General features: G+C 36.5%; 1 protein-coding gene across 1 annotated transcript in view; it reads left to right on the top strand.

Moving 5' to 3' along the window:
- ANO3 (anoctamin 3) overlaps positions 1–12633 on the top strand; it is a 445447-nt gene that overhangs the window by 320670 nt on the left and 112144 nt on the right.

Below are 12633 nucleotides of genomic sequence, written 5' to 3' on the forward strand. Positions count from 1 at the left end.
TCCATATGTGTGTGGATTTATCTCTGGGCTTTCTATTTTGTTCCATTGATCTATATGTCTGTCTTTGTGCCAGTACCATACTGTTTTGATGACTGTGGCTTTGTAGTAGAGCCTGAAGTCAGGCAAGTTGATTCCTCCAGTTCCATTCTTCTTTCTCAAGATTGCTTTGGCAATTCGAGGTTTTTTGTATTTCCATACAAATCTTGAAATTATTTGTTCTAGTTCTGTGAAAAATATGGCTGTTAGCTTAATAGGGATTGTGTTGAATTTGTAAATTGCTGTGGGTAGTATACCCATGTTCACTATATTGATTCTTCCGATCCATGAACATGGTATATTTCTCCATTTATTAGTGTCCTCTTTGATTTCTTTCATCAGTGTTTTATAGTTTTCTATATATAGGTCTTTAGTTTCTTTAGGTAGATATATTCCTAGGTATTTTATTCTTTTCATTGCAATGGTGAATGGAATTGTTTCCTTAATTTCTTTTTCTACTTTCTCATTATTGGTGTATAGGAATGCAAGGGATTTCTGTGTGCTGATTTTATATCCTGCAACTTTACTATATTCATTGATGACCTCTAGTAATTTTCTGGTGGAGTCTTTAGAGTTTTCCGTGTAGAGGATCATGTCATCTGCAAACAGTGAGAGTTTTACTTCTTCTTTTCCAATTTGGATTCCTTTTATTTCTTTTTCTGCTCTGATTGCTGTGGCCAAAACTTCCAGAACTATGCTGAATAGTAGCGGTGAAAGTGGGCACCCTTGTCTTGTTCCTGACTTTAGGGGAAATGCTTTCAGTTTTTCACCATTGAGGATAATGTTTGCTGTGGGTTTGTCATATATAGCTTTTATTATGTTGAGGTATGTTCCTTCTATTCCTGCTTTCTGGAGAGTTTTTATCATAAATGGATGTTGAATTTTGTCAAAGGCCTTCTCTGCATCTATTGAGATGATCATATGGTTTTTCTTTTTCAATTTGTTAATGTGGTGAATTACATTGATTGATTTGCGGATATTGAAGAATCCTTGCATCCCTGGGATAAAGCCCACTTGGTCATGGTGTATGATCTTTTTAATGTGTTGTTGGATTCTGATTGCTAGAATTTTGTTGAGGATTTTTGCATCTATGTTCATCAGTGATATTGGCCTATAGTTTTCTTTTTTTGTGACATGTTTGTCAGGTTTTGGTATTAGGGTGATGGTGGCCTCATAGAATGAGTTTGGAAGTTTACCTTCCTCTGCAATTTTCTGGAAGAGTTTGAATAGGATAGGTGTTAGCTCTTCTCGAAATTTTTGGTAGGATTCAACTGTGAAGCCGTCTGGACCTGGGCTTTTGTTTGCTGGAAAATTTCTGATTACAGTTTCAATTTCCATGCTTGTGATGGGTCTGTTAAGATTTTCTATTTCTTCCTGGTTCAGTTTTTTCAAGTGCTCATGGAACCTTCTTCAGGATAGATCACATCCTGGGCCATAAATCTAAACTTGATAAATTCAAAAAAATTGAAATCATTCCAAGCATCTTTTCTGACCATAATGCATTAAGACTAGATCTTAATTACAGGAGAAAAACTATTAAAAATTCCAACATATGGAGGTTGAACAACACACTTCTGAATAACCAACAAATCACAGAAGAAATCAAAAAAGAAATCAAAATATGCATAGAAACTAATGAAAATGAAAACACAACAACCCAAAACCTGTGGGACACTATAAAAGCAGTGCTAAGAGGAAAGTTCATAGCAATACAGGCATACCTCAAGAAACAAGAAAAAAGTCAAATAAATAACCTAACTCTACAACTAAAGCAACTAGAAAAGGAAGAGTTGGAGAGCCCCAGAGTTAGTAGAAGGAAAGAAATCTTAAAAATTAGGGCAGAAATAAATGCAAAAGAAACAAAAGAGACCATAGCAAAAATCAACAAAGCCAAAAGCTGGTTCTTTGAAAGGATAAATAAAATTGACAAACCATTAGCCAGACTCATCAAAAAGCAAAGAGAGAAAAATCAAATCAATAAAATTAGAAATGAAAATGGAGAGATCACAACAGACAACACAGAAATACAAAGGATCATAAGAGACTACTATCAGCAGTTGTATGCCAATAAAATGGACAACGTGGAAGAAATGGACAAATTCTTAGAAAAGTACAATTTTCCAAAACTAAAACGATGAGATTCATGTTAACTTACAAAATTATCAAACACTTTCACAGGTAGTACTCTTCAAACCTAGCACAGATATGGTGAATAATCACATCTGTTGATATGTGGTGAGACTCAAGTTTCATAAAATATTCTGAAACAATTTAAAAGTATTTTCTGTGAGACTTAAAACTTTTCACAAGCTTCATATTTTACTTTAAGAAGAAAATTGAAAAATATGTAAAAACATTCCCTGCAATATTTTTATAATTGTGAAAAATGTGAATATGTTCAACGGTAGAGGATTTAAATATATTAGATATACCCTTGTAATGCAAAATAATTCATTTATAAAGTGAATGGGTACAAGGATTTCTTAATGACTATAGTTAAATAATAAGCAGTAAAATTTAAGTAAAATATGTATAGAATATGCATTTATTTATACAATGAGATTTCAACAATGTAAAATGAATAGAAAAAAATGGAAGAGAATATAATATGCTAAAACATGATTGCTTCTGATGGGTTGGGGTGAAGTCCTTATTATTTTGTGGGTCCTTAATTATTTTACTTTCTTACAAAATTATTTTTAGCAAGTTCTAATTTGCTTGCAAGATATAAACAAAGATGCAAAAGAAGTGTAACACCCAAGACAATAATCTACTTTCTGATATCAGGGTGAAATTGCTAAAAAAAATTCCAAATTAATTTTCATATGCCTTCATCCTGCCCCATTTCTGTGATTTCACCATTGTTTCTAAGAGGAGTTATAGTTGAGTTTATGCACAAACTAATTGCTTTGTATAGATCCAAAAGGAGGAAACCCTTAGAAACTGTCACAAAGCATGCCATTTCAGTAGATTTTAGTATTTGAATTCTGTTCAGGTTAACTGAATATTATGTTTAAATATCTCATCCAAAAAGGTTCATAGCTTCCATTACCTCCTCTGAACTTTATACAAAACACATGTCTGTAGAGTTCCAAAAGACTGAATCTTTTTTTGCTATCCAAGGGGGAATTTGGCATCTTCTGATTCTTAGTTCCTGGCCAAGACACTTATTATTAATTTGAAGTTATACTTTCCTTCAGTTAAAAATAAATGTTGGTTAGCATGTTCACTTTGTACCAAATATTTGACATGCATAATTTCAGAGATGGTTTTTCTTTCTTTATCAGTACTGTTGCAGGAAGGGGAACCCCTTCCAGGGCCCAAAACTGGGCTCTTGTCTAACACTCGGAAATGAATTGTCCAAGGAGACACATGTGCTGACAAAGCAAGAGATTTTATTGGGAAAGTGCGCCTGGGTGGAGAGCAGTAGGGTAAGGGAACCCAGGAGAAGAGCTCTGGCTTCGGTCCGGTTTTATGGTGATAGGATTAGTTTTCAGGTTGTCTTTAGCCAATGTGACTGGTGATAGAAGCAAGGTCCGATGCTGTAAAGAGCAATATTGCATAAGAACCTGGAATGTCAGGTCCATGAATCAAGGCAAACTGGAAGTGGTCAAACAAGAAGTGGCAAGAGTGAACGTCGACATTCTAGGAATCAGCGAACTAAAATGGACTGGAATGGGTGAATTTAACTCAGATGACCATTATATCTACTACTGCAGGCAGGAATCCCTCAGAAGAAATGGAGTAGCCATCATGGTCAACAAAAGAGGCCGAAATGCAGTACTTGGATGCAATCTCAAAAACGACAGAATGATCTCTGTTCGTTTCCAAGGCAAACCATTCAATATCACAGTTATCCAAGTCTATGCCCCAACCAGTAACAGTGAAGAAGCTGAGGTTGAACGGTTTTATGAAGACCTACAAGACCTTTTAGAACTAACACCCAAAAAATATATCCTTTTCATTATAGGGGACTGGAATGCAAAAGTAGGAAGTCAAGAAACACCTGGAGTAACAGGCAAATTTGGCCTTGGAATGCAGAATGAAGCAGGGCAAAGATTAATAGAGTTTTGCCAAGAAAATGCACTGGTCATAGCAAACACCCTCTTCCAACAACACAAGAGAAGACTCTACACATGGACATCACCAGATGGTCAACACCGAAATCAGATTGATTATAGTCTCTGCAGCCAAAGATGGAGAAGCTCTATACAGTCAACAAAAACAAGACCAGGAGCTGACTGTGGCTCAGATCATGAACTCCTTATTACCAAATTCAGACTTAAATTGAAGAAACTAGGGAAAACTGCTAGACCATTCAGGTATGACCTAAATCAAACCCCTTATGATTATACAGTGGAAGTGAGAAATAGATTTAAGGGTCTAGATCTGATAGATAGAGTGCCTGATGAACTATGGAATGAGGTTTGTGACATTGTACAGGAGACAGGGATCAAGACCATCCCCATGGAAAAGAAATGCAAAAAAGCAAAATGGCTGTCTGGGGAAGCCTTACAAATAGCTGTGAAAAGAAGAGAGGTGAAAAGCAAAGGAGAAAAGGAAAGATATAAGCATCTGAATGCAGAGTTCCAAAGAATAGCAAGAAGAGATAAGAACGCCTTCTTCAGCGATCAATGCAAAGAAATAGAGGAAAAGAACAGAATGGGAAAGACTAGAGATCTCTTCAAGAAAATTAGAGATACTAAGGGAACATTTCATGCAACGGTGGGCTCGATAAAGGACAGAAATGGTACGGACCTAACAGAAGCAGAAGATATTAAGAAGAGGTAGCAAGAATACACAGAAGAACTGTACAAAAAAGATCTTCACGACCCAGATAATCATGATGATGTGATCACTAATCTAGAGCCAGACATCTTGGAAAGTGAAGTTAAGTGGGCCTTAGAAAGCATCACTACGAACAAAGCTAGTGGAGGTGACGGAATTCCAGTTGAGCTATTTCAAATCCTAAAAGATGATGCTGTGAAAGGGCTGCACTCAATATGCCAGCAAATTTGGAAAACTCAGCAGTGGCCACAAGACTGGAAAAGGTCAGTTTTCATTCCAATCCCAAAGAAAGGCAATGACAAGGAATGCTCGAACTACTGCACAATTGCACTCATCTCACATGCTAGTAAAGTAATGCTCTAAATTCTCCCAGCCAGGCTTCAGCAATACATGAACCGTGAAATCCCTGATGTTCAAGCTGGTTTTAGGAAAGGCAGAGGAACCAGAGATCAAATTGCCAACATCCGCTGGATCATAGAAAAAGCAAGAGAGTTCCAGAAAAACATCTATTTCTTATTTATTGACTATGCCAAAGCCTTTGACTGTGTGGATCACAGTAAACTGTGGAAAATTCTGAAAGAGATGGGAATACCAGACCACCTGACCTGCCTCTTGAGAAACCTGTATGCAGGTCACGAAGCAACAGTTAGAACTGGACGTGGAACAACAGAATGGTTCCAGATAGGAAAAGGAGTATGTCAAGGCTGTATATTGTCACCCTGCTTATTTAACTTCTAGGCAGAGTACATCATGAGAAACGCTGGGCTGGAAGAAACACAAGCTGGAATCAAGATTGCCGGGAGAAATATCAACAACCTCAGATATGCAGGTGACATCACCCTTATGGCAGAAAGTGAAGAGGAGCTAAAAAGCCTCTTGAGGAAAGTGAAAGAGGAGAGTGGAAAAGTTGGCTTAAAGCTAAACATTCAGGAAACGAAGATCATGGCATCCGGTCCCATCACTTCATAGGAAATAGATGGGGAAACAGTGAAAACAGTGTCAAACTTTATTTTTGGAGGCTCCAAAATCACATCAGATGGTGATTGCAGCCATGAAATTAAAAGATGCTTACTCCTTGGAAGAAAAGTTATGACCAACCTAGATAGTATATTCTAAAGCAGAGACATTACTTTGCCGACTAAGGTCCGTCTAGACAAGGCTATGGTTTTCCCAGTGGTCATGTATGGATGTGAGAGTTGGACTGTGAAGAAGGCTGAGTGCTGAAGAATTGATGCTTTTAAACTGTGTTGTTGGAGAAGACTCTTGAGAGTCCCTTGGACTGCAAGGAGATCCAGCCAGTCCATTCTGAAGGAGATCAGCCCTGGGATTTCTTCGGAAGGAATGATGCTAAAGCTGAAACTCCAGTACTTTGGCCACCTCATGCGAGGAGTTGACTCATTGGAAAAGACTCTGAATCTGGGAGGGATTTGGGGCAGGAGGAGAAGGGGACGACAGAGGATGAGATGGCTGGATGGCATCACTGACTCGATGGACGTGAGTCTGAGTGAACTCCGGGAGATGGTGATGAACAGGGAGGCCTGGCGTGCTGCGATTCATGGGGTCGCAAACAGTTGGACACGACTGAGCGACTGAACTGAACTTAGCCAATCTTCTGACTCAGAGTCCTTCCTGGTGGTGCTCACCTTCTTTAGCCAAGATGGATGCCAGAGAGAAGGATTCTGGGAGGTGGTCGGACATGTGGTGTCTCCTTTTGACTTTCCCCAAACTCTTCTGGTTGGTGGAGGCTTATTAATTCCGTGTTCCTTACCAGGACCTCCTGTCATAAAACAACTCATGCAGATGGTTACTATAGTGCTTGGCCAGTATAAGCGGTTTCAATCAGTGTGCTTCCCCTAACAGCAGTATCCAAGTATGTCCACCCTGCTGTAGTGTATCAGGAAAAAGTCTTATAAAGACAATGGCAAAAGAATCTAGTGTCACAAATTTCATATAACTCATTCCACCATCTTGGTTGGATTGTATTAATTTTAAAAATTGAAAATCTGTTAGAGCATATTGGCCTTTTCCCTCTCATTTCCCTTACTCTTGACTTTTCAGATAAATATTGAGGAACTCTACTTTAAAGAATAATTAATATTCTCATATTTTAAAAAAATCTATGTCAAAATTATTTCTTTGTGTCTTAGAAGTTCTTTAAAACCGTTTTGCTGTTATAAATGATATTCATTTTTATTTTCTGATGATTGCCTTTGAAAGAAGAGTTATGATACATCAAAAGAAAGAAATATGAAATCTATATAATTAATGTCTCTTTTAATTGATGTTGTGTCTGAAGTTTCTTCTTTATGTTTTTCGAGATAATGTTTACAATTTCCACATTACTGAAACTTTGAAAAATGCAGTTGTGATTCTTTTGATTTAATAATATAAATATTAGAAAATGCATAGCTTTCCCAAAGTACACCAAAAGAACACTGGTTCAAGAGAAAGTAAAAGAAAAATATCCTGTGACCAAATATATTCTTGAAATTCAAAGTTCAACAATAAGTTTATTTACTGTAGGAATTTTTAGAGAAGTGATTCTAAGTCTTCAGAATACATCAAAATTACCTCAGCAAAAATAAAGTTTCCTAGAACCTATACCCAGAGGATAAGATAGGGTATATACATTTTTAACAAGCATCCCAAGTGATTTTGTTATAGTTGGTAGAGAAATATTATCTTGAAGATTTTATTATTTTTATAATTCTTATAATGTTCATAAATTTAAACAGACAGTTACACAGAGCAACCTTTCCTTAATTTTCATCCGATGATGGATTTTTTTAATCATAATATGATGATGTTCTTGAGAAAACATTCTGAGGAATTCTAGAATGAGTTCTTTTGCAACATCTTTCCATATTACTTTAATAATAGATGTAGCATTAACCAACTCCTTAGTAACTAACTTCTGATTTATTTATAAGGTATGCCTAAAATTTGGGATAGCAGTCAGCTCATGAAGAGGGAATATTATTTAAATAAAGTAAGTGGCAAAGTATTTTCATGATTGTCAGCTCAATTTCCAAATGTCAATTGTTATCATATTTAGGGACATATATAGACATATATATTGTCTTAAAGTTAAGAAATGGATAGACATCAAAGAACTTAAATAGGAAATATGCATATCTCTTTTCAAGACAAAATTTTTTAAAAGATTTATGCAAGAGGGACATACACATGCTTGACTATCCCATATTCAGTGTTGAAACCTTTATTGCATTCCATAAAGAAAAGCTGCAAATTTATTCAGAAAAAATTATTAGAGTTATAACCCTTCCTACAAAAGTTTTCTGCTAACTTACTATTTGAACACGAAACTTCAACATTTTATCTATAGCCTATGCTTGAATATTCTGCATATATAGAATTTTATATATCTAACTTTTCTAGCAATTTCTTTTCTTGATTAAAATGGCCTGCATACTGGACTTGGGGTTTCATAACTAACCAAAAAAAGTCTGAGAATTAAAATATCCCACATTTTCTATCTTTTATTCTATTAGGAATGACTTTGTGTGTCTTCTATATTCCATAAATATCAATTCCCACTTTCCTCATTTTTCTTTTTATTCAAGGTGATTCATATTCATTCTTACCCTTCTCACATTAAAATGGGCAAGCCTATTTAAGATGATTCAGTCAGCCTGTAGCTTCTCAGACTGAGTTCAATATGGGTCAACCTTCCGTCTTTCCTCAAGCTTTTATTCCAACAAGTGTTTTAATCATAGCAAATTTGGGAGAATTGTTTAAAACAACTAAGAACAACCTTTTATTATTGTTGGGACTAAACTTAGATCACCTTTTTATGCAAAGGATAACTCACTCAAAAATAAAATGATGTAATAACATGCAGAGACCCCAGTGTATAAAATAGATAAAAGTACAGGAGCTTCGCTTAACAAGGAGTAGGGAACAGGGTTCCCCTCATATGACAGTCCTTCTCATTTGGGCCTTCAAACATCTTCACATGTGAAACACTGGTTGGAAACAGTGATTGAGATAATGATTTACTTATAATTTTGAGTTACTGTTGTGATAAGTGGGTGGGTAGATAGGTAGATAAATGCTGTCTTGATACAAGGTGTAAAATAGAAGGATCTTTCAAATGAAAAAATAAGGGAAAATAAAGAAAGCTCTATCAATGGACAATATGCAGTTAATAAATTATGTAATGAAGATTGTATGTGGAAATAATTTGGTCCTGCAGGTTCATTATGCAGAAAGACTAAGGAGAATTGCAGGTTATTATTGACTGAATGGGTTAAAGGTATATGTCAGGGGAATGTAATTAAAAACTAAATCTTCCCCAAGCAAAGAAATTTCTCCACAAAGAAAAAGATCACCCTTTTTATCATAAATAAGCATTAAACCAAATGTGGCTTGCATCACAGGAAATTCACTGAGATTGCAAAGACAGAAAGAAAGCTCCCCTTTTTATACAGCCGCACAGATACAAGCCATTATGGGCATGTCCTCAAGATAAACAGTAACCAATCCTCAAATAAGAGGACTTGACAGCATTAACTGTCACACGTAGTTCATCCTAGATTTGACTGGTAATTAGAATTTTAGTTAACTGGGAAAAGTCTCAATTTTATTTATTTTTATGGTCTAAAAACTATGTGTATTCATCTTGTATGATTTTTTCCTTCATTTGTATTTTATTTTACTGAAAACATTTCAAAATTTTTAAAAATGCTTGAAAGAAATACTTCAAAATAGTAACAATAAAAAGAGGATAACATTTAGTCTCAATGTTCCCTTGTCTTTTTATGTTATTCCTTACCATATCCATGACTGATAATTATAATCATAATCCTTATCATCTCTTAATCACATTCCTAGATTTTTTTGATGCTGACAATTATTTTAAACCAATTTCTACATTTGTAGTCTTTTAAAGATATACCTTATTTAGTAAATGTTTATTAAATTGAAAGTACCTTCAGGCACTGAAGGAAAGAAATGCAGCTGTGAGTTAAAAGCTCATTCATCTATTCATCAGTCATGGGAATCCTCATTTCTATTTATCAAAGAATGTACCATATACACAGAACTATATAAAAAAGATCTTCACCACCAAGATAATCACAATGGTGTGATCACTCATCTAGAGCCAGACATCCTGGAATGTGAAGTCAAATGGGGCTTAGAAAGCATCACTACGAACAAAGCTAGTGGAGGTGAGGGAATTCCAGTTGAGCTATTTCAAATCCTGAAAGATGATGCTGTGAAAGTGCTGCACTCAATATGCCAGCAAATTTGGAAAACTCAGCAGTGGCCACAAGACTGGAAAAGGTCAGTTTTCATTCCAGTCCCAAAGAAAGACAATGTCAAAGAATGCTCTAACTACCGCACAATTGCACTCGTCTCAAACGCTAGTAGAGTAATGCTCAAAATTCTCCCAGCCAGGCTTCAACAATACATGAACTGTGAACTTCCAGATGTTCAAGCTGGTTTTAGAAAAGGCAGAGGAACCAGAGATCAGATTGCCAACATCATTGGATCATCGAAAAAGCAAGAGAGTTCCAGAAAAACGTCTATTTCTGCTTTATTGACTATGCCAAAGTCTTTGACTGTGTAGATCACAAGAAACTGTGGAAAATTCTGAAAGAGATGGGAATACCAGACCACCTGATCTGCCTCTTGAGAAACCTGTATACAGGTCACAAAGCAACAGTTAGAACTAGACATGAAACAACAGACTGGTTCCAAAAGGAGTACGTTAAGGCTGTATATCATCACCCTGCTTACTTAACATCTATGCAGAGTACATCATGGGAAACGCTGGGCTGGAAGAAGCACAAGCTGGAATCAAGATTGCTGGGAGAAATATCACTAAACTCAGATATGCAGATGACACCACCCTTATGGCTGAAAGTGAAGAGGAACTAAAGAGCCTCTTGATGAAAGTGAAAGAGGAGAGTGAAAAAGTTGGCTTAAAGCTCAACATTCAGAAAATGAAGATCATGGCATCCGGTCCCATCACTTCATGGGAAATAGATGGGGAAACAGTGGAAACAGTGTCAGACTTTATTTTGGGGGGCTCCAAAATCACATCAGATGGTGATTGCAGCCATGAAATTAAAAGATGCTTACTCCTTGGAAGAAAAGTTATGACCAACCTAGATAGTATATTCAAAAGCAGAGACATTACTTTGCCGACTAAAGTCCATTTAGTCAAGGCTATGGTTTTCCCAGTGGTCATGTGAGAGTTGGACTGTGAAGAAGGCTGAGTGCTGAAGAATTGATGCTTTTGAACTGTGTTGTTGGAGAAGACTCTTGAGAGTCCCTTGGACTGCAAGGAGATCCAGCCAGTCCATTCTGAAGGAGATCAGCCCTGGGATTTCTTTGGAGGGAATGATACTGAAGCTGAAACTCCAGTATTCTGACCACCTCACGTAAAGAGTTGACTCATTGGAAAAGACTCTGAATCTGGGAGGTATTGGGGGCAGGAGGAGAAGGGGACGACCCAGGATGAGATGGCTGGATGGCATCACTGACTCGATGGACGTGGGTCTGAGTGAACTCTGGGAGTTGGTGATGGACAGGGAGGCCTGGCGTGCTGCGATTCATGGGGTCGCAGAGAGTTTTACATGACTGAGCGACTGAACTGAACTCATACCATATAGACAAAGTCAGATGAACTGAAACTTCCATCTTTAAGAAGCCCAATCTCTTATAGAAGATAGTTAGTGAACAGTTATATAATAATTGGGGTAAATATGCGAGAGTGAAGATGGGTTTATAGCCCAATAGGAAGTGAATGACATATGCACACAAACCTGTGTATATTTGAAAAAAATGAAGAAAGTGATATTTAAAATGTGAGTTTGGGATAAATAGAGCAAGCGTTCAAACTCCAAACTTAAAATTAGTGTTAGAGTATGTCAGGGACAAGTTAGAATTCTTTTCTAGAATTGTGACTGGTGATTGCTATGAAATACAGTAGCTCAGAATGTTTCAGGTTTTCTAAGTAGTTAATAATACAGGACTAAATATCAATTGTACTGACTCTCAGCCCTGCTTTCTAGAAACCACAGGCACTGCAGAGAAGTCTTCTGATTCTCTGGAATGGGTTTTGGTGGGTGGGGGTAAAGAGGCATTTTAGAAGATCCTGAATGAGATTCTTGAGCTTCAAGATGTGGATTTAGTGAGAATCTTCTAGAGTGTGAATTAACCTCTGTCATTAAAGTATTTAGTTTCTCAAAAATCAGAATGGTACACATTTACTTAATACACTCAATATCTTTCAGCCCCAAACCTTAGCATCAGTGGTTAAGATCCTTCATTATATATGCCTTGTTCATTATCCCCTCACCTCTTTATGATCTTCAACTTGCAATTTATATGCTGGCAGTTATCAAATTAGTAAAAATTCCCTGAATATTACAATGGTTCACTTGCTCCCATAACCATTTCATATCCTGCTACCTCAGGCTAAAATGCTATGTCCTAAGTACTCCATTTAGAAGACTCCTGTCATTCAACAAGGTTGAATTTAAGACTCAACACAGGTAACACATAGTGAAGAAGGCTTCCCTGTCTCCTTTCTCCTACATCTACAAAGGCTAAATGAGATCCCTTCTTAGATGCTTCTATACCCCTCCCTGTTATACTGTGTTATTATACTTTATTATAACTATCACTTGTCTCCTTAACTGTAAAGTAGCTTTTTGAGGGTAAAGACCCTCTTTTTTCTCTAAATTTTTAGTGATTATAATTTAATTATAATATAATTCTAATTATAATATTAAGGTTATAATATAATTCTTTGCAATATCAGAAATATTCAGTACA

Source organism: Budorcas taxicolor, chromosome 15 (genome assembly GCF_023091745.1).
Source record: "Budorcas taxicolor isolate Tak-1 chromosome 15, Takin1.1, whole genome shotgun sequence".
NCBI lineage: Eukaryota > Metazoa > Chordata > Mammalia > Artiodactyla > Bovidae > Budorcas > Budorcas taxicolor.